The sequence below is a fragment of the Schistocerca gregaria genome, chromosome 6, assembly GCF_023897955.1.
Source record: "Schistocerca gregaria isolate iqSchGreg1 chromosome 6, iqSchGreg1.2, whole genome shotgun sequence".
Taxonomy (NCBI): Eukaryota; Metazoa; Arthropoda; class Insecta; order Orthoptera; family Acrididae; genus Schistocerca; species Schistocerca gregaria.
This window is the reverse complement of record NC_064925.1, coordinates 136,042,389-136,065,787: the sequence shown is the minus strand read 5'-3', so window position 1 is coordinate 136,065,787 and position 23,399 is coordinate 136,042,389. Positions and strand designations below refer to the sequence as shown.

The window sequence follows — 23,399 nt, the reverse complement described above, 5'->3', positions numbered from 1 at the left end:
CGCAGGTTCGAATCCTGCTTCGGGCATGGATGTGTGTGATGTCCTTAGGTTAGTTAGGTTTAAGTAGTTCTAGGTTCTAGGGGACTGATGACCACAGATGTTAAGTCCCATAGTGCTCAGAGCCATTCGAACCTTTTTTTTTTTTTCACTGCATAAGAATCCCATTAATGTTGTTTATGTCCTGAAACCACTGTTTTCTCACCCGCAGTTTTCAACTCCTTGCGAATGGAGCGCTTCTATTTGGTGGGAATAATGCGTCTTTCACATCCACGGACGGGATTTGTTGTAGAAGGCTCATTTTCATTTGCACATGACGTAGACGGTTTACTACTGTCCTTGGGAGCATTTTTATTTTCTCCTAAAGTCGTGTTTCCATTATCTAAATAGCGCTCTGGTGATTTTGAGTCCTCTTTAGGACTATTTCTCAAGCCACTATCTTCAGATAGACATTCATTCCAGGATTTGATCTTTAGATCACTACAGTTCTTCGCCGTTTTTCAGTTAATAGTGAACAAACAGCTGGCATGCATACTGGCAGTAGCACAGCCAAATTTCTGACGCTGCAACTTCCTGTCATAACAACTTGTAACTCGAAAATGGGACTTAACAGTTTCTGTTTCTAAACCCGAAGAACCTTGAACATGACAAATTCACAGGCTGACGGAGTTCCAACTTTTTGATCTGCATATTCTTTAGCACCATTATAAAACTGCCCATCAGTGTGTATATTGTGGTATAAACCCGATTTCCGAAAAACCTATTTGCTTTTGAGTGCTTCAGTTAACCTTCATTTTGTGTGATAATCGAGAAAGCTACAGAAACAAATAAATCCGCTGATGGTTTAGTTGTAACGGTCGTAGCAATATGTTGTCATAGATAGACGTTTACATTTTAGATTTGTTTATATTAAAGTTATTGTGTCTTGATTTTATGCGTTCAGGAGCAGTGCGTTTCCCGAGAAATTTGCCGCTTAACTATGGCGTAATAGTTATTTCGTTAGCATATCCTTTTGTTGGCAAGGGGAAACATAAGGTTTTGTTTGTAACACAATCTTTTTGGATAACTACGATATCCTGTTCGCCAAAAGGCTTGAACATACCGCAATCGATTTCTGATGTCCACGAAAAAATATTATTAGACTTCTTCGTAAAAGTAAATAGCTTCGGAATCAAGTCTACAGGTACACACATGCAATGACGTTTAGCTGTTGATGCTACTCGTCCATACTATCATTCATGGGTTGATCCCTACAAACCGTTCAAGAGTGGCTATATATTACAACATAATAAGTGTTTACAGGTCCTGGCTTCTTGTCCGACTGAGGAGGTCCTCGAGTAACTAATCTGTTGGCCTGTAGTTGCTTAAGACAGTCGATAAACGAATCCGAATTGCTGTAACTTCCTCCCTGTGATGTCGGTCGCTACAGTCTCCTACGCATACAGTAAAACGACAAACAGCGCCGAACAGAGCAGAATCATCATCCCAGGTCAGGAAATGAAAAGAACGAACTCTGCTCCACCACTGTAAACCAACCTATCCAGATCAATTTCATTTGGTAAAATGCATAGGGAGACATGCAAAAAATACAGAGGCTTAAGTGATTTTTGAGTGAGGTAGACGCACGAAAGGTGTTAGCATGATATGTGTTCTCAATAATAAATTGTAATGCAGCAAGAAAAATAAAACGAGCACGCATGGAGACGCTCACAAGACAAGTTACCATACAATACTGTTTGAGGAAGATTACACCTCTTCATCCAAGAGACACTACACCTCTTCTCCCTGAAATAGCTTATAAGTTTTCAGTCCTGTGCTCTAAACGCGTTTAAGCGATGTGTTAGGAAGCAGCGTGCGAAAAACAATACGCAATTAGCGTCAAGTGGAGAGCAAATAGGTGGTTGCCTGGTTGGTAGGAAGCCCATAATAACACCGTGCATGTCCTGTGAATAGATAATCCAGCCTATGTCCCTATCCTAAAGCAACAGACTTTCTTTTCTAGGCGTTAAAAACGAAGTGATATTTCTCACACATGACGAAGTGATGTATAATGGATCAGATGAGCATTGCTGGTGGTTGGTTCACGGGTCAGTGTGTGCTGCTGCAGTGTGAACTTTAATTATTCAAAGTAAATAAAACTCTACCGTTCGAAACCTTATTAGTTTTTTTAAAGAATCGTTTACATCATCACCATTTAATAATCGGTTATTTACCTTCATTTGGATCAGTACATGAGGCACGCAAGTGGTGGACTATGTCGCCAGCGTTATGACCAGATGAAACTGCAATCGTTCAACCATAACTGTTGGTTCTTTGACTGCGGTGAGAGAGGGCTCATGGAACTACAACATAAGAAATATTAGTTCACTTTACTACATGAATGCTTCTGATGATGTCACTTGTAACAGTCCTTTGCCACATGAGTGTTTGATAATTTACGACTGTAACTGACTATTAAAGCTTCATCTGATGCACTAATTAACAAGTTCTTCTCTTGAAGTCCAATACTGAACATTTCGTTCTGAGACTTGAATAGCTCTGTAGTCCTACTCAATGCAGCTGTCGTCATGAACTGGGCAGACATTTCTATGCTCGGCTCTATATTGACCACCAAGCGAAGGCGCTGCGATGCTGAGAGAGAGAGAGTGCCTTCAGCCTCTCTGATTCGTCGTTGCAGATTGCAGTGTGACATCGCTAATGTGTGTTGTATCTATGTTCGTTGTCGACTTTAGTGTGGTGCCATAATCTTTGGATGACACCACACAGACCTCAGTTAACTACACAGGTTGCTTGAATATCGTCATAAGTGCGACGAATGTCTGTATGAAGCTAGGAAGATATCGAGAGAAACAAGCAACTGAGCGAGTACTTGAGGCCTCCAAGAACAGAGCAGTTCATAACGAAAGGTAGGGACGCGTCTTCGAATCCCGGTACTTGTAACAAACGTCTGTCTTACTTCGGTTTGCTTCCAGCTCGATAATTATTAATAACCTTAAAGTTGTGGAGTGAGATCGCAGCCATATCGAACACTGGGAACAAATCGAAACCATGGAGTGCAAAGACTCACACTCGTGAGGACTGTTGTTTCTTTTCTTTCTCTTTCCACCCTGATGTAAGTTTTCTGTACTTTCCCTAAAACGATGAAGGTGAATGCTAGGACAGTTCCTCTGAAAAGGACACGACTGGAATGTGTGTTCTTATAGGACAACTATTCAAGGATTTCCGCCCAATAATATCCAAACTGCAGACTCTGTACACAATTTATTAAATTACCAATACTAAACTCTTTTAAATAACAGCAAATTCATATTACTTACAAAACTTAACAATTGGTTAAAGGTATGAGTTTTAAAAACAATAACGGCGGCTTGCCACCATAAAATCAAAGAACGTTTTAAAATAGTGCCTTTATGGTTCAAATGGCTCTAAGCTCTATGGGACTTAACATTTGAGGTCATCAGTCCCCGAGACTTAGAACTACTTAAACCTAACTAACCTAAGGACATCACACATATCCATGCCCGAGGCAGGATTCGAACCTGCGACCATAGCAGCCGCGTGGTTCCGGACTGAAGCGCCTAGAACCGCTCGACCACAGAGGACGGCGATAGTGCTTTTAGAGTGCCCAAGAGACAAAATCCAATAATAAGTTAACTTGGAATTACAATTTAAAATCATTTATATAAAAATACCTTGAGAAAGATAATGGCACTTGGCACCCTAAAATCAAAGAAACACAACACACATCCAATAAATATAATAACAAAATAATAATTTGATACAACCAAAGGAAAAGGGCAATTCCCAACGCAATCACAGACGAGCGAGCTCTCAACGCTTCGGAGCCTTCCCACTAGAAAAAGTCCCCCAAAATAAACCGCTGAGAGCTCCCCGACATGCCTCCCAAAACTGCCCATCAGTTACGCACCTTGGTTACGTTCTGTAACACACGACAGATAATATCAACACAAGATAAAATTCAAAAATCAAATAACAATATAACATCCCGACATCACATGATAACCACGGCGCCGTTAACTCGGGCGCTCTTAACAAGTGCCGGGAGCAAACACACACAAACCTTAATAAACAATTCTCGCTTCTTAAAACAAAATAATAAAAGCCAAACGGACAAGAATAGTCAAACCACAGTCTTAGAAGTGCCTTAACGACACCAAACGCCATTATTCCATCAAGTTAATAATAACACAGTGAGTTAAAAATACAGAACATACCACTAAATGCTGTTACACAAACCAAATTGACGAGATGGTGTTGTTCAGATCCCAGAAAACCACATATACCAAGCAGCAGTAATTAACTATGCCTATACTGTCCAAAATCGCCTTTCTTAGGCAGACTTTACCTAACCCATCAAATGCCGAATATACCATACCTGAACGCAACTCCGGGCAGATAACAGGAACCACCTACGTGAATTCCTTCAAAAGGAACAAACAGGCACCACCAAAGGTAACGCTGAGTAGACCAGGTGAGCAACGACCGACTCAGCGGAATAACCAAAACATACTCCAGTTGAGCAAACAAATTAGTATCAACAAAAATCGTAACGTGCCACACAAACACAGCAAAAACTTCCAACAAAGCCGTCCCACAGAAAGTTGTTCAGAAACCGCTGCTGGAGCTTCCAGCGGAAAATCTGACGAGCCGACCGAGCCCACACCCTAACCTGGCAGACGACTCCAAAATTTAGCAACTAGTTGTCTCCGGGCCAGAGTATCACAGAACCCCACCGGACCTCCACATCAGACAGGCAGGCAGAACAAGTACGCCGACTCCAATTAATCACCACCGCATGGCCAGCACAGCGGCGAGTCGCCTCCGCCCCAGACCACTCTGCTCATATTGCGACGCACAACAACCTTAGCGCTAGTCACCAGCAGTTCAGGCAGAGCAAACTTCACGTTCGTGCAATACCCGTAAACCGACTACCCTCTCGCTTTCCGCCGTCCACCGCAAACATACGCCAGCGACGTCATAGCAAATCGCCACCGGAGCGCCACTCGCGCCAGAAGAGCGAACTACACTCCTGGAAATTGAAATAAGAACACCCTAAATTCATTGTCCCAGGAAGGGAAAACTTTATTGACACATTCCTGGGGTCAGATACATCACATGATCACACTGACAGAGCCACAGGCACATAGACACAGGCAACAGAGCATGCACAATGTCGGCACTAGTACAGTGTATATCCACCTTCCGCAGCAATGCAGGCTGCTATTCTCCCATGGAGACGATCGTACAGATGCTGGATGTAGTCCTGCAGAACGGCTTGCCATGCCATTTCCACCTGGCGCCTCAGTTGGACCAGCGTTCGCGCTGGACGTGCAGACCGCGTGAGACGACGCTTCATCCAGTCCCAAACATGCTCAATGGGGGACGGATCCGGAGATCTTGCTGGCCAGGGTAGTTGACTTACACCTTCTAGAGCACGTTGGGTGGCACGGGATACATGCGGACGTGCATTGTCCTGTTGGAACAGCAAGTTCCCTTGCCGGTCTAGGAATGGTGAACGATGGGTTCGATGACGGTTTGGATGTACCATGCACTATTCAGTGTCCCCTCGACGATCACCAGAGGTGTACGGCCAGTGTAGGAGATCGCTCCCCACACCATGATGCCGGGTGTTGGCCATGTGTGCCTCGGTCATATGCAGTCCTGATTGTGGCGCTCACCTGCACGGCGCCAAACGCGCATACGACCATCATTGGCACCAAGGCAGATGCGACTCTCATCGCTGAAGACGACACGTCTCCATTCGTCCCTCCATTCACGCCTGTCGCGACACCACTGGAGGCGGGCTGCACGATGTTGGGGCGTGAGCGGAAGACGGCCTAACGGTGTGCGGGACCGTAGCCCAGCTTCATGGAGACGGTTGCGAATGGTCCTCGCCGATACCCCAGGAGCAACAGTGTCCCTAATTTGCTGGGAAGTGGCGGTGCGGTCCCCTACGGCACAGCGTAGGATCCTACGGTCTTGGCGTGCATCCGTGCGTCGCTGCGGTCCGGTCCCAGGTCGACGGGCACGTGCACCTTCCGCCGACCACTGGCGACAACATCGATGTACTGTGGAGACCTCACGCCCCACGTGTTGAGCAATTCGGCGGTACGTCCACCCGGCCTCCCGCATGTCCACTATACACCCTCGCTCAAAGTCCGTCAACTGCACACACGGTTCACGTCCACGCTGTCGCGGCATGCTACCAGTGTTAAAGACTGCGATGGAGCTCCGTATGCCACGGCAAACTGGCTGACACTGACGGCGGCGGTGCACAAATGCTGCGCAGCTAGCGCCATTTGACGGCCAACACCGTCGTTCCTGGTGTGTCCGCTGAGCCGTGAGTGTGATCATTGCTTGTACAGCCCTCTCGCAGTGTCCGGAGCAAGTATGGTGGGTCTGACACACCGGTGTCAATGTGTTCTTTTTTCCATTTCCAGGAGTGTATAATCGATTGTAGCGAGCGCTCTAAACAATATCACAGGATAGCGGTGCGCGCCATATCAACGACCAATTTCGTTCGCCATGCTACTTCCGTCTCTTCTGCTGTAAAGGCTCATGGCTATGTAGGTGCTCGATCGACTTTCATGGCATATGCTGTGTTCGGCCTGGAATCTCATTGACTGAAGTAGAATTGGCTTCAACGACGAGCACTGCTTCAAACCAGTGAAGACGTGCCTTGAAACACCCCAGACAGCAGTGGGATACCAACCCGACAGTCGCCCGCCATAAGGGCTGATAGTCAGGAATAATGGTGTGAAGACTTCATTGCTTATTTTCCACGGTACCCTTACGGCAGAGCGGTACGTCGACGATATTCTACGCCTCTTTTTGTTGCCCTTATGACTAGCCATCCTGGGCATATATTTCAACAATATAATGTCTGCCTACACACGGCGGAGATTCTACTGCTTGTTTAGTGTTTTCCAGACACTACTCTGTCCGGTAATGTCCCCAGATATCTCCCCAATTGAGATTTTTTAGAGTGTTACGGTTTGGGCTCTCCAACCAGCTCGTGATTTTATGGATCTAACGCACTAATTGGACAGAATTTGAGACTACATCGCTCAGGAAAACATCCAACATTTCTGTCAATCAATGCCAACCCAAATAACTGCTTGCATATGGGCCAGAGGTGGACCAACGCGTTATTGACTTCTTCAATTTGTGAAGCTCTTTCTCTTGAATAAATATCCAGTTTTTCAGAAATTATCATCATATGTTTGTCTGTACACGTACATCACATCTACTGATTTACGTCTAATTGGGATAGTTCCTTCGTCTTGCCTCACTTTTTTATTTCTTATAGCGTTTTCTTAATCGATACATCAGCGTCAGTCGTTCATCTCGTCAGCATAGTATCGTGCTTATGTAAATCTAAATTAGGTGCTACAATTTTCATACGTGCACTGACAAACAGGTATTACGACCAGTTCACACTGGGAGAATGAATGCCACCTGGTGGGGCAGTGGACATGCTGTGCAGTAAGAAAGGCAAGTAAGCAGAGCAGAGGCGAATGGCGAATTATTCTAGCGACTATATGGACCGGAAATGTGGAAAAGAATAGACATAAACGACTATTACAAAGGGCACAGTGTTTTGGCCCGGAGTCCGGGAATGAGCGTGTAGGAAACGGCAGAGCTGGTAGGTTGTTCATGTGGTACTGTCATGAGAATCTGTGGAAAGTGATTGTAGAAAAGTGCATCAACAAGTAGGTGACAAGGTGTTTCGCGTCCACGCCCCATCACAGAACGTGGAGGGTAGATGCTCTGGAAAGCAAGACGGGCACGATCTGTGGTCCAGACACAAGTGTTTCGGAGTACAACACACATCGTGGAAATTGAGACATAGCAGCAGATGACGCCTACGTGTAACCATGCTGAACTAACGACATCGTCACTTACGATTTGTGGTGTGCAAAGCATTATTGAAACAATATAGCCATCAAGAAGCTGTGAACCATAAGGTGCTGGGTAAATAACCAAATAATTTCTGTATGAGAAAAGGTATTCATTCATAAATACAGTATATATACTTTATTCTTTGACACTTCTTTATCAAGGATGAGAGGTGCAACACTTACTATTAAACAAATAACAAAATTTTGCAATTTGACTTGTACTATTTAACATCAGCTGATTTTAAGCTCTGCGTGGATTTGACAACAACCTGTATTGGCCAAGAACACATGGACTAAAAAAGGGGTAAACTTCTTCATTAGCAAATTACATACTAATAAAGGTAATGCAAAGAGACGTTTCATTATAGGCTCAGACCAAAATTGAGCCTCAATCACAAAAAGCTATAGGAACACTTTGTAATGATTAAAACCTGTTCAGGTATAATTCACGACAGAATACCCAAGTGATTTCAGTAACAAGTCATCGGAGTCTAATAATTAATATAAAACAGAACGCTCATATTATAATAGACGTCCGCAATGACAAAAATATATAAATAGGCACTAATAATTTACTTGAATCACAACACCCATCCTAAAGCCCAGTTGAACTCAATGCCAAGAAATGAGTATTTACAGGTAATCTGAACCCGAACTCCACAAAGTTCCAAGTAAGAAACAACAGAACGAAATTAAGGAGCAAAGATATGTCAGTAGTGGCAAAAACTCCCAGCCAGCTTCCAGCAACAGAAAATTTGTAACGTAAACGGATAAATCTCTTAGCAAAGCGTACAACTGGCGCTCTTGGCAATTTAATAAAGTTATAAAGTAAATATTGAACCAGAAAGCCGCAATGGGCTCCATTAAGACCAAGGAAGTAAAACTTGTCTGCACATGGAGACACAACTCTCACTGTTCATGAATTAGTCACTACACTTTAGGCACCAATGCAACAAACGCACATTAGCATAAGGTAACTACGTAACTACCGGTAAGCACGCCTCAGCATGTGAGTCAACCGACGCTGAGAGCAGAAGCACTCTACAGCACAGAACAAGATGCCAACCTTACGAGCCCATAAGCTTCCGCTGCACCACTCTGCCGCTTCATCTGCAGGTAACGAGAGCAGGGTGAAATCAACCCCTCTTTCAATTCGAGCGTCCTGTTTCCCAGCCAAATCAATTCTGTAATAGAGAATCCTCTCACACTACGACCCGATTCCCACATGGCCACCAATCGGTGGTATTTGATGGGCTCCCTCCTGCTAACGGTAAGCAACGAATGAGACCGAGCCGTCTGGCGGGAGGCTGAGGAGCATTTGCTTCGCAACGGGCAGAGAGGATACGTTGAACTTACGATTAGATATCGACAGCGCGCACAGCTCAATCGTCCCCTCCCAGAAGTCTAACCTGCGGGACGGAAGGAGGAGGAATTAACTGAATTCATTACCCTCGTTTTTTATTGACTGGCCTCGTATCGACCCTACGGGTTTTACTTGTAGATACAATCTTGACAAGGAATGTTACTGGTGATTTTCAGGATCTCAAATGTACCAACGAAACGTGACAAAACTTTGATAGGAAATTTTGTTTTCGCCCTTGCTTTGTGCCCAAAAATTATTTAAAGTCATATCGCCGACTCTTTTACGAAATAGAACGCCAGCTGTCATATCTGCTAGCCTCCCGTCTGTACGTGAACCGAATGTTGTTCATCGCCCTGTTCCAGATCCTTTTAGTGATGTTAGCATCAATTTTCTCTGGCAAGAGGTGGTCACTGATAGGCAAAAGATTGCAATAATTTAGCAGAGGTTGCCTAACGTGATTCATTCTACGCAGGACTGAAAACAAAATTTAGCCATCTGATAGATTTATCCCAGCTACACTGAGAGTGGCTCTGATATACAGGAGAAAGGCAAAATAATATGAACAGTGGTACTAATGGGATGGTTGCGTTTGTAGGTCAACAACTCAGGTAAGGCACGTGCCGCTCTGGACTGTGCGTGTTCTGTACGGACTAGGCATCACTGCAGGCTGTTTACGAGTAGTGCACGCTGCGAATTTGCACTCAGAGGCAGACGTTGACGTACAGTGAAAGACCTAACACAGTTCCAAGGAGGGCATATCGTGGGGGTCCGATTATCTGGAGCATCTGTAAGCATGGTAGCAACTTGTTGAATGCTTAAAGAGCAACTGTTTCAACAGCCATGACATCCTACAGAAAACACGGAAAAACATCATTGTATCAATGTAATAGTGGGCGCAATTCAAAAGTAAATGACAGAGATCTTCGAACGCTAACACAAATTTTGTCGAAACAGCACTGTACACTTGTTCGCCCACTGCCTGAACACTGCTCACCGCCGTGAGATCCGTACCAGATGGTGTTGATACAGGAGATAGAGAAGATCCAACCGAGAGCATCGCGCTTCGTTATAGGATCATTTAGTAATCGTGGAAGCGTTACGGGTATGATAGACACTGCAAGAGAGACGCTCAGTAGCTCGGTACGAGCTTTTCTTGAAATTTCTTGAACATACCTTCACCGAGGAGTCAAGCAGTATATTGCTCCCTCCTATGTATATCTCGCGAAGAGACCATGAGAATAAAATCAGAGAGAGTAGATCCCACACAGAGGCATAGTGACAATCTTTCTTTCCACGAACAATACGAGGCTGGAAGAGAAGGGAGAACCGATAGAGGTACTCAAGGTACCCTCCGCCACACACCGTCAGGTGGCTTGCGGAGTATGGATGTAGATGTCGAAAAGAATCCTACAATGCTGATTGCTTGATTCCAGCGGTTAAGCATGGAGGTGGAAGAGTGATGATGTGGGCCGCCATACCATGGTATTCTGCTGGTCCCATGATTACTCTCAAAGGTCGTGTTGCAGGCAACGATTACGAAAACATTTTAAGTATTCAGGTGCACCCCATGGTTCAAATGTTGTTCTCCAACAATGATGGCGTATTTCAGGACGATAACGCACCCATTCACACAGCCAGGACAGTACAGTCGTGGTATGAGGAATATACAACTGAAATGCAGCGTCTTTCCTGGCCAGCACTGTCGCTTGACTCGAACATTATCGAACCCTTGTGTGCAGTATTGGAGCTCAGACTCCGGAGCAGATTTCCGCCTCCCTCATCACTGCAGGAGTTAGAAGAGGTTCTGATCTAAGAGTGGCATAACATTCCACTGGAGACTATACAGTCTATATATGCCAGAATTCCAAGAAGAATCGCAGCTATAATACGGGCAAATGGGGTCCAGTCCCTAATTAATAAAAATGGTTCAAATGGCTCTGAGCCCTATGGGACTTAACATCTGTGGTCATCACTCCCCTAGAACTTAGAACTACTTAAACCTAACTAACCTAAGGACATCACACACATCCATGCCCGAGGCAGGATTCGAAACTGCGACGGTAGCGGTCGCGCGAGTCCAGACTGTAGCGCCAAGAACCGCTTGGCCACTCTGGCCGGCCTTTAATTTTCATAATGGTGTTAAAGATTCCTAAATGGCCACCACACAGGAAATGATGCACGTGTTTGAATACGACAGGGACTAACCCTTTAGGGATATATATTTTTAACTTCCCATCATAGCAAGTAGTATAACATAGGAGACATTGTTTAGCTGATGCCCAGCTACGTTCTACCCACGGAAGAGCTGATGCTTAATTTCCTTGAGCACTTGACCCTTTTCCTTCTGCTCCTCCAAACTCCCAAAAAGAAATGGGATCTCGGTCAGTACTACATTTATAATTATTGTCTTACTGGATGACCAAGCCGGCCGCGGTGGTCTCGCGGTTCTAGGCGCGCAGTCCGGAACCGTGTGACTGCTACGGTCGCAGGTTCGAATCCTGCCTCGGGCATGGATGTGTGTGATGTCCTTAGGTTAGTTAGGTTTAAGTAGTTCTAAGTTCTAGGGGACTAATGACCACAGCAGTTGAGTCCCATAGTGCTCAGAGCCATTTGAACCTTTTTTTTTTTTTTTTTTTTAATGACCAAAGGATCTCCTGACCGTCGCTCAACAACTGATTGTCCGAAACCTTTAAACACATTACCTTACCAAAAAATGGAATGCTGAAATCCGGACTGCCCACCGTGCTATTCTGAAAGTATTGTGGAGTCAAGTCAGGTCCCAGCTTAGGGGCCGATTGTCATTTTATAATAAGAAATTTTGTTTCAAATAAAAAAAGTTCTGCATGCCAAATAAAATCGTTTATGCCTCCAGTTTGTTTGCGGAATATTTCACTCCTGCTGCCGATAAAGCCCTTAAAGCATAGGTGACTGACCTGCAATCTCTGTCAACTCCTTGTAATACGAAAACAGCTATTCCATAATTAGAGGCATGTCTGAAGAAAAAATTGACGCTAAAAATCGGGAATGGCTGGGAAGGGGGTGTTCTATATCTATATCCACATGGTGACTTTGCAGTTCACACTTAAGTGCCTCGCAGAGGGTTCATCGAACCATTTTCAATCTACTTCACTACCATTCCACTCTCGAATGACTCGTGGGAAAAAGGAACACCTAAATCTTTCTTTTCGAGCTCTGATTTCTCTTATTTCATTATGATGATCATTTCTCCCTACGTAGGTGGGTGTCAACAACATATTTTCTCATTCGGAAGAGAAAGTTGGTGATTTAAATTTCGTAAATAGATCTCACCGCAAATAAAACCGCCTTTGTTTCACTAACTGCCCAACTCGCGTATCATATCAGTGATTTCTCACACCTATTACGCGATAACACTAAACGAGCTGCCCTTCTTTGCACTTTTTCGATGTCCTCGGGGTCAATCCTACCCGGTAAGCATCCCACACCGCACAGCAATATTCCAGCAGAGGACGGACAAGTGTAACGTAAGCTGTCTCTTTAGTGGATTTGCCGCATCTTCTAAGTGTACTGCCAACAAGGGGCAGTCTTTGTTTCGCCTTCCCCACAATATTATCTATGTGGTCTTTCCAATTTAAGTTGCTCGTAATTGTAATTCCTAGGTATTTAGTCGAATTGACAGCCCTTAGATTTGTGCGATTTATCGTATACTCAGAATTAATAAGATTTCTTTTAGTACCCATGTGGATGACCTCGCACTTTTCTTTGTTTAGTGCCAATTTCCACTATCCGCACCATACAGAAATTCTCTGTAGATCACTTTGGAATTGATCGTCTGATGTTTTTACTACAAGGTAAATTACAGCGTCATCTGCAAACAATCTAAGGGGGATGCTCAGATCATCACCTAGATCATTTATGTAAATCAGGAACAACAGAGGGCCTATGACACTATCTTGCGGAACGCCAGATATCATTTCTGTTCTATTCGATGATTTACCGTCTATCACTAAGAGAGCGTGCTTTAAAGTGTCAAAAGCTGACTGTTAACTTTCATTTAAATGGCTCTCCCTAACGGTAAACTAGTTGAGCAAAGTTCGGAATAAAATTACTGAAAACTTTCACCATGCCGACGAGCCGAGCAATTTCCTTGCTGTAACTGGACTCGCATTCGGGAGAACGACGGTTCAAACCCGCGTCTGGCCATCCTGATGTAGGTTTTACGTGATTTTGCTAAATCTATTCAGGCAAATGCCGTGATGGTTCCTTTGAGAGGGCACGGCCCACTTCCATCCCCATCCTTCCCTAATCCTACGGACCGTTAACCTCGCTGTTTGGTTCCCTCCCCCCCCCCCCCCCCAAATCCTTCCGTCCTGAGGAGGCGGATAATTATTAATAGCTTACCTGTCAAGGAAATTTATTTTGTACTTCGTTCCCTCTTTGACAAAGTATGAAACTTATCTGCTTGCTTCGCCAACTTAAAACTGACGTCTCTCAGAATGCATCTCAGACACTACTAACAACGTTATAGCTGCCTGTATTTCTTCTGAAACACCTAAACAACGAAGTCTGAAAAATTAAAATTATTAGCACACAAGCGATTGGAAGAAGGCGCAGTTCATTCCTAGTTTCAAGAAATGTAGTCGGCAAGATGCACATAAAAATAATAGGTCTTCATCGCTGACGTCACACTCTTATAGAATTATGAAACGTTTTTGACGAACGGAAACTTCATCTGTAAGAATCAACTTGGACACCGCAAACTACGATTATGTGAAACTTAACTCCCTCTTATAGATAGTATGTTTCCACGAACAGTACCAATTTCAATAGTTTTTTTACACAAAATCATATATCTTGAAATACTAGATAACGGCGTGATTCCTATTCTGGATGCTGGAGTCGACAGAACAACTAGGGGCAAACAAGGACATAAACCGTACAGGGAACCAGCACACACCAGCAGGCACCACTATCCAGCGCGTAACAATGCTGTACTACGTACACTGATAGCCAGAGATCATCTGTTTAGCGACACTGACAACCTCCTACATGAACTAAAAGAGCTCTGGACAACACTTCGTGCGAATGCATATAGCAAAAAGAACGTACGTGCAACGAGGTGTCAGGTACAATGAAGATAGAACAAAGGAACAGAAGAAACTGTACCTTTTGCCGCGCCGGGTTAGCCGAGCGGTCTCAGGCGCTGCAGTCATGGACTGTGTGGCTGGTCCCGGCGGAGGTTCGAGTCCTCCCTCGGGCATGGGTGTGTGTGTTTGTCCTTAGGATAAGTTAGGTTAAGTAGTGTGTAAACTTAGGGACTGATGACCTTAGCAGTTAAGAACCTTCAACATCGCAGCGCGTCAGCAATCGTTGGTTAATATATTAAAAGCCTAAAAACCCGCCTCGATTGCGAGAAAAGCACCTAGTGTTAAGTGTTAACCCATGTTTCGGGGTAGATAACTACACCTTCTACAGAACAACAATAAAACCCACAAGTGCCTAAGAAGACCTTTTCCAATGATTAAAAGAACACCATAGCTATATATTTATAAACCAAAAAGAAAAGGAAAACACAAACACTACGTACGTACAAAGTTAGGTAGTGGTTTTTTCGCAATCGAGCCGGGTTTTTAGTTTTGTAATACCTTAGCAGTCCCATAAGATCTCACACACATTTGAACATTTTGAACAAACTGTGCGTTTTGCTCGCTTACCAAATGTGAGAGGCATCAGTGGCCGCGTGGGAAAGGTGCTGCATCGAGGAAGAAGTAAATCAATATTCCAGAGCGGCCACAGGATCGGAAATCTATTGAGGGCAACGTAGGATTCCGTAGATGCACTGCACACTGCACGTTCCTACGAACTTCGATATGAATGCGGCGAAGACTACGTTGACGAAACTGGGAAACCGATTAGCATTCTCGTGTCGAAGTATTAACGCTATGCACGACTGGACCTACATAAGAAGTCAGCTGTACAGTGAGTAATGTTAAAATTCGGACACTGTGAGATCTTTACTTTGTAGCAAAACTAAAAAATAAACTAGTATTATACACTCCTGGAAATTGAAATAAGAACACCGTGAATTCATTGTCCCAGGAAGGGGAAACTTTATTGACACATTCCTGGGGTCAGATACATCACATGATCACACTGACAGAACCACAGGCACATAGACATAGGCAACAGAGCATGCATAATGTCGGCACTAGTACAGTGTATATCCACCTTTCGCAGCAATGCAGGCTGCTATTCTCCCATGGAGACGATCGTAGCGATGCTGGATGTAGTCCTGTGGAACGGCTTGCCATGCCATTTCCACCTGGCGCCTCAGTTGGACCAGCGTTCGTGCTGGACGTGCAGACCGCGTGAGACGAAGCTTCATCCAGTTCCAAACATGCTCAATGGGGGACAGATCCGGAGATCTTGCTGGCCAGGGTAGTTGACTCACACATTCTAGAGCACGTTGGGTGGCACGGGATACATGCGGACGTGCATTGTCTTGTTGGAACAGAGAGTTCCCTTGCCAGTCTAGGAATGGTAGAACGATGGGTTCGATGACGGTTTGGATGTTCTATGCACTATTCATTGTCCCCTCGACGATCACCAGAGGTGTACAGCCAGTGTAGGAGATCGCTCCCCACACCATGATGCCGGGTGTTGGCCCTGTGTGCCTCGGTCGTATGCAGTCCTGATTGTGGCGCTCACCTGCACGGCGCCAAACACGCATACGACCATCATTGGCACCAAGGCAGATGCGACTCTTATCGCTGAAGACGACACGTCTCCATTTGTCCCTCCATTCACGCCTGTCGCGACACCACTGGAGGCGGGCTGCACGATGTTGGGGCGTGAGCGGAAGACGGCCTAACGGTGTGCGGGACCGTAGCCCAGCTTCATGGAGACGGTTGCGAATGGTCCTCGCCGATACCCCAAGAGCAACAGTATCCCTAATTTGCTGGGAAGTAGCGGTGCGGTCCCCTACGGCACTGCGTAGTATCCTACGGTATTGGTGTGCATCCGTGCGTCGCTGCAGTCCGGTCCCAGGTCGACGGGCACGTGCACCTTCCGCCGACCACTGGCGACAACATCGATGTACTGTGGAGACCTCACGCCCCACGTGTTGAGCAATTCGGCGGTACGTCCACCCGGCCTCCCGCATGCCCACTATACGCCCTCGCTCAAAATCCGTCAACTGCACATACGGTTCACGTCCACGCCGTCGCGGCATGCTACCAGTGTTAAAGACTGCGATGGAGCTCCGTATGCCACGGCAAATTGGCTGTCACTGACGGCGGCGGTGCACAAATGCTGCGCAGCTAGCGCCATTCGACGGCCAACACCGCGGTTGCTGGTGTGTCCGCTGTGCCGTGCGTGTGATCATTGCTTGTACAGCCCTCTCGCAGTGTCCGGAGCAAGTATGGTGGGTCTGACACACCGGTGTCAATGTGTTCTTTTTTCCATTTCCAGGAGTGTATTAAGGTACATGTCAAGTAAATAATAATATAAACTTTTTTAGACAACTTATGACAGTTATTAAATAATAGCATTTAAAAATAACATTTTTCGATTTTCATGTTACTTTAATATACGGATCGTTGTCGCCAAGTTACATACTCTGAGTTAGAAAGCAGTGTTTGTTTGCAAGTGCGGCGGTACACAAAACAGGTCCGAAGGCTGAAGCAGAGGCAACGGATAAAGCATGCGAAGTTCAGAAGAACGCGAATTCCCGAAAGTTGGCTAAAATTTATAGACGCGCGAAATTTGGCACGCACTTCAATGCGAGATGCCTTTAATAGGTTCCACAACGAAACATTGTCTCTAAATTTGGTAGAAAATCCGAAGAAATTCTGGTCGTATGTAAAGTACACAAGCGGCAAGACGCAGTCAATACCTTCGCTGCGCCGTGCCGATGGTACTGTTACAGACGACTGTGCCGCTAAAGTGGAGTTATTGAACGTAGTTTTCCGAAATTCCTTCACCAGTGAAGACGAATGGAATATTCCAGAATTTGAAACACGAACAGCTGCTAGCATGAGTTTCTTAGAAGTAAATATCTTAGGGGCTGCGAAGCAACTCAAATTGCTTGATACGGACAAGTCTTCAGGTCTAGATTGCATACCGATTAGGTTCCTTTCAAATTACGCTGATACAATAGCTCCCTACTTAGCAATCATATACAACCGCTCGCTCACCGATAGATCTGTACCTACAGATTGGAAAATTGCGCATGTCACACCAGTGTTTAAGAAGTAGGAGTAATCCATCTAACTACAGACCTATATCATTGGCGTCGGTTTGCAGTAGGGTTTTGGAGCATACACTGTATTCAAACATTATGAATCACCTCGAAGGGAACGATCTATTGATACGTAATCAGCATGGTTTCAGAAAACATCGTTCTTGTGCAACGCAGCTAGCTCTGTATTGGCACGAAGTAATGGCCGCTATCGACAGGGGATCTCAAGTTGATTCCGTATTTCTAGATTTCCGGAAAGCTTTTGACACCGTTCCTCACAAGCGACTTCTAATCAAGTTGCGGAGCTATGGGGTATCGTCTCAGTTGTGCGACTGGATTCGTGATTTCCTGTCAGGAAGGTCGCAGTTCGTAGTAATAGACGGCAAATCATCGAGTAAAACTGAAGTGATATCAGGTGTTCCCCAGGGAAGCGTCCTGGGACCTCTACTGTTCCTGATCTATATAAATGACCTGGGTGACAAACTGAGCAGTTCTCTTAGACTGTTCGCAGATGATGCTGTAATTTACCGTCTAGTAAGGTCATCCGAAGACCAGTATCAGCTGCAAAGCGATTTAGAAAAGATTGCTGTATGGTGTGTCAGGTGGCAGTTGACGCTAAATAACGAAAAGTGTGAGATGATCCACATGAGTTCCAAAAGAAATCCGTTGGAATTCGATTACTCGATAAACAGTACAATTATCAAGGCTGTCAATTCTACTAAGTACCAGGGTGTTAAAATTACAAACAACTTTAGTTGGAAAGACCACATAGTTAATATTGTGGGGAAGGCGAGCCAAAGGTTGCGTTTCATTGGCAGGACACTTAAAAGATGCAACAAGTCCACTAAAGAGACAGCTTACACTACATTCATTCGTCATGTGTTAGAATGTTGCTGAATGGTGTGGGAACCTTACCAGGTGGGATTGACGGAGGACATCGACAGGGTGCAAAAAAGGGCAGCTCGTTTTGTGTTATCACGTAATAGGGGAGAGAGTGTGGCAGATATGATACTCGAGTTGGGATGGAAGTCATTAAAGCAAAGACGTTTTTCGTCGCGGCGAGACCTATTTACGAAATTTCAGTCACCAACTTTCTCTTCCGATTGCGAAAATATTTTGTTGAGACCAACCTACATAGGTAGAAATGATCATCAAAATAAAATAAGAAAAATCAGAGCTCGAACAGAAAGGTTTACGTGTTCGTTTTTCCTTCGCGCTGTTCGGGAGTGGAATGGTAGAGAGATAGTATGATTGTAGTTCGATGAACCCTCTGCCAAGCACTTAAATGTGAATTGCAGAGTAATCATGTAAATGTAGATGTAGATGTAGACAATACCACGCAAAACTAATACCAGTTTAGATATACGGCAATTTGTGATTTTTCATAACGCGAAAGGTAAATCATATAGAAGAATTGGTGCCATGCTGAATATGAGTAAGGGGACTGTGGCAGATACCGTCAGGCGATTCAGAAAGGAGGCCCTTATATGGTAGACTCTGTACTTCAAAAGGGCCAACCAAACAGGTTCGATGGATGTGACAAAAGAATTTAATACGAAAAATAAAGGAGAATCCTATGCTCAGTGCGCCATTTTAGCAAGTCAGCTTCCAACCGAGTCTGGAAAGATGGTACGTCCTCAAACGATTCGCAGAGCATTGAAAGATGATGGCTAAGATCGAAGAGTGGCTAGCAAGAAACCGCATGTGGATGAGCATAACTGAAAGAAGACATTAGACTTTGCTAAAGAGTTTATTACGAAGGGAGAAACTTGGTGAAACAATATCATTTTTACCCACAGAAGCAAATTTAACAGTTTTGCGTTGGATGAGAGAAGGATGATGTGGCGGAAGAAGAATCAAGAATTTAAAGTCACAATTGTTAAGTCGATTGTAAGTTATGGAGGGGTTCTTGTCTGGTGCTGTAAAACCACATTTGGACCGTGCAAACTATTGTTCATCGTCAGTATTATGGACAAATGTTTATCTGAACACATTAAAAAAACAATTTATGCAAAAATGGGATTAATAAACACTTTCAAATTTTATGAGGTCAATGACCCGAGACATAGAGTTCACATTGTGCAGGAATATTTCCTGTACAATTATTTGAAGGACTTAGTGCCACCACTTATATACTACCAAAGCCGAACCCAATTGAGAATGTATGGGGAGTGCTAGAGCGATGTATTAACTAAGCACCAGTATCCTCCACAGAAACCCTGAAGCGTTGACTAAAAGAATAAGGGGACGGTCTATGTAACGAACATTTAAAAAAATCCGCAGCTTTGAAAAAAGTGACGCAACAGAATGGCTAGTTTTATTTCAATCGTATTATTATAGAGCTTTCGTAATTTATGTTAATAAAGTTTATGCTGTTATTTACAAGACATATAACTTAATGTAATACCTGGTTATGTATTTTCTTATTTTGTTAAGGATAACGTTATGATGCTACAAAGAAAAAATGTCTCATAGTGTCCGAATATTAACGTTACTCACTCTAGATGAACACTACGAGTACTGTGGGCGGGCCGGCCTCTGTGGCCGAGCGGTTCTAGGCGCTTCAGTCCGGAACCGCGCTGCTGCAACGGTCGCAGGTTCGAATCCTGCCTCGAGCATGGATGTGTGTGACGCCCCTAGGTTAGTTAGGGTTAAGTAGTTCTAACACTAGGGGGCTGATGACCTCAGATGTGAAGTCCCATAGTGCTCAGAGCCATTTGAACCATTTTGAGTGTGGGCGAGCTATTAATTTCCAGAAATTCGTGTGCTTCCTAATCAGCAGCGAAATTTGAGAGAGGCTATCGAAATATTTAAACGCCCGAACAGCATGAACACGGAGGATTGCTACTGGCTCCCAGCGATACCAGTCCATCGGGCAGCGTGTGTTCGCCAGCCAACAGCTCCATATGAGTCAGGGGCCACAATATAAACAAGCGGCCACGTGAGATCTGCTGTGCGGCATCAACGACCCGCTGCCGGAAAACACGACCACTTGGTCCAAGCTTTCCACAGCAATCTACACTTCGATATGTCCAACGGCATTGTAGAAAATGACGTCAGTAGCTGCCGAAATAAGATAGTATGTAGAGGTCAAAACCCAGCAGTTAGTCGATCTGAAGAGAACGGCCGCGAAGTGGATCGAAATATCGGCATTTTAGTTGTTATAGTGTTATTTAAGAACTTGGTCTAAAGTCCATGTTGATTTTATTCAAATCATCTCCATCTATTTGTAACTGAGATACAGAGAAGAATAAATAACGGTACCGGGATGTTGTTGTTGTGGTCTCCAGTCCTGAGACTGTTTTGCTGCAGCAGCTGTCCATGCTACTCTATCCTGTGCAAGCTTCTTCATCTCCCAGTACCTTCTGCAACCTACATCCTTCTGAATCTGCTTAGTGTATTCATCTCTTGGTCTCCCTCTACGATTTTTTCCCTACACGCTGCCCTCCCACACTAAATTGGTGATACCTTGGTGCCTCAGAACATGTTCTACCAACCGATCCCTCCTTCTAGTCAAGTTGTGCCACAAACTCCTCTTTCCCCAATTCTATCCCAAACCTCCTCATTAGTTATATGATCTACCCATCTAATCTTCAGCATTCTTCTGTAGCGCCACATTTCGAAAGCTTCTATTCTCTTCTTGCTCAAACTATTTATCGTATATGTTTCACTTACATACATGGCTAAACTCCAAACAAATACTTTCAGAAATGACTTCCTTACATTTAAATTTACAATTGATGTTAACAAATTTATCTTCTTCAGAAATGCTTTCCTTGCCATTGCCAGTCTACATTTTATATCCTCTCTACTTCGACCATCATCAGTTATTTTGCTCCCCAAATAGCAAAACTCCTTTACTACTTTAAGTGTCTCATTCCCTAATCTAATTCCCTCAGCATCATCCGACTAAATTCGACTACATTCCATTATCCTCGTTAAGCTTTTATTGATGTTTATCTTGTATCCTCCTTTCAAGACACTGTCCATTCCGTTCAAATGCTCTTCCAAGTCCTTTGCTGTCTCTGACCGAATTACAATGTCATCGGCAAAACTCAACGTTTTTATTTCTTCACCATAGATTTTAATACCTACTCCGAATTTTTCTTTTGTTTCCTTTACTGCTTGCTCAATATACAGATTGAATAACATCGGGGAGAGGCTACAACCCTGTCTCACTCCCTTCCCAACCACTGCTTCTCTTTCTTGTCCCTCGACTCTTATAACTGCCATCTGGTTTGTGTAGAAATTGCAAATAGCCTTTCGCACCCTGTATTTTACTCCTGCCACCTTCAGAATTTGAAAGAGAGTATTCCAGTCAACATTGTCAAAGGTTTTCTCTAAGTCTACAAATGCTAGAAACGTAGGTTTGCCTTTCCTTAATCTATCTTCTAAGATAAGTCGTAAGGTCAGTATTGCCTCACGTGTTGAAATATTTCTACGGAATCCAAACCGATCTTCCCCGAGGTCAGCTTCTACCAGTTTTTTTCATTCGTCTGTAAAGAATTCGCGTTAGTATTTTGCAGCCATGACTTATTAAGCTGATAGTTCGGTAATTTTCACATCTGTCAACACCTGCTTTCTATGGGATTGGAATTAGTATATTCTTCTTAAAGTCTGCGGGTATTTGGCTTGTCTCATACATCTTGCTCACCAGATGGTAGAGTTTTGTCAGGACTGGCTCTCCCATGCTGTCAGTAGGTCTAATGGAATGTTGTCTACTCCTGGGGCCTTGTTTCGACTTAGGTCTGTCAAACTCTTCACGCAGTATCATATCTCCCATTTCATCTTCATCTACATCCTCTTCCATTTCCATAACATTGTCCTCAAGTACCTGGATAGACTTCCTTAAGAATTACACTACAAGAAAAAATACCGCCTTTCTTCCGAGGGTTTATCAGAATGGAACGGAAACCGGCAGATGTGATGTACATCTACGACAAACAAATGATTACAATATTAGAGAAACTGAATGATTTATTCAAGAGAAAGAACTTTACGAATTGAGCAAGTCAAGAGCAGGACCTCTTTAGTTGTCATCTGGGGCCCTGTTTTGTTGGTCTTCATGGCAAGCCACTCTGGACTTACATTTCAGTAAGACAATGCCCGCGGTCACACGGCGCAAGTTTCTATTCCTTGTCTTCGTGTTTGCTACATGCTACCTTGGCAGCCAGGTCGCAGCATCTCTTACGAGTTGAGCATTACGGACAGGACACTTCCAACCTACTTGGGATTTTGATGATCTAACACACCAACTGGACAGAATTTGGCACGATATCCTTCAGGAGGACATATAACAACTCTGTGAATCAATAAAAAGCCGAATAACTGCTCGTTCAAGGGCCAGAGATGGACCAAAGCCTCACTGACTTGGTTAATTTGTAAAGATCTTTCTCTTGAATTAATCCAATTTTTCTGAAATTGTAATCATTTATCTGTCTGTACATGTATATAGCATCTACCAATTCCCGTCCCATTCGGGTAATTCCTTCGCGTTGCATCGTTTTCTATTTCTTTTATCTTACATTGTACTCGTATTTGAAGCGTGAACTCAAGAATATCCTCCATAGGCCTGTTTAGGGAAGTAGGTATACTAACGACTGCTTCCCAATATATTCAGTCGTTAGTGAAATTTGTCATTAATGAAACCAACAACACGGAAACGATACTTGAAATAAGAATAATCTTCACAAACATTTAAAGTCTCTGAGGTTGGTCCACAAAGGTGTTATTTATGCAGCTAAACACATTTTAGTAACACTGTAGCAGCCATAAAATTCAGGTACTTATAGTATAGCCCCTATTTACACAGCTGGCATCGTTCAGGTCCCGTATTGTGAACACCACTACGAACTCTATCTCCCATTGGCACCGGACACCAGATCTCAACATTATTGAG

The 23,399-nt window shown here is 44.1% G+C and overlaps 1 protein-coding gene across 2 annotated transcripts in view; it reads left to right on the top strand.

Annotated features, from left to right (window-relative positions):
• The window catches only part of LOC126278581 (QRFP-like peptide receptor), a 1,030,767-nt gene that overhangs the window by 890,274 nt on the left and 117,094 nt on the right, over nt 1-23,399 (top strand). The gene's annotated exons all lie outside the window — the stretch shown is intronic.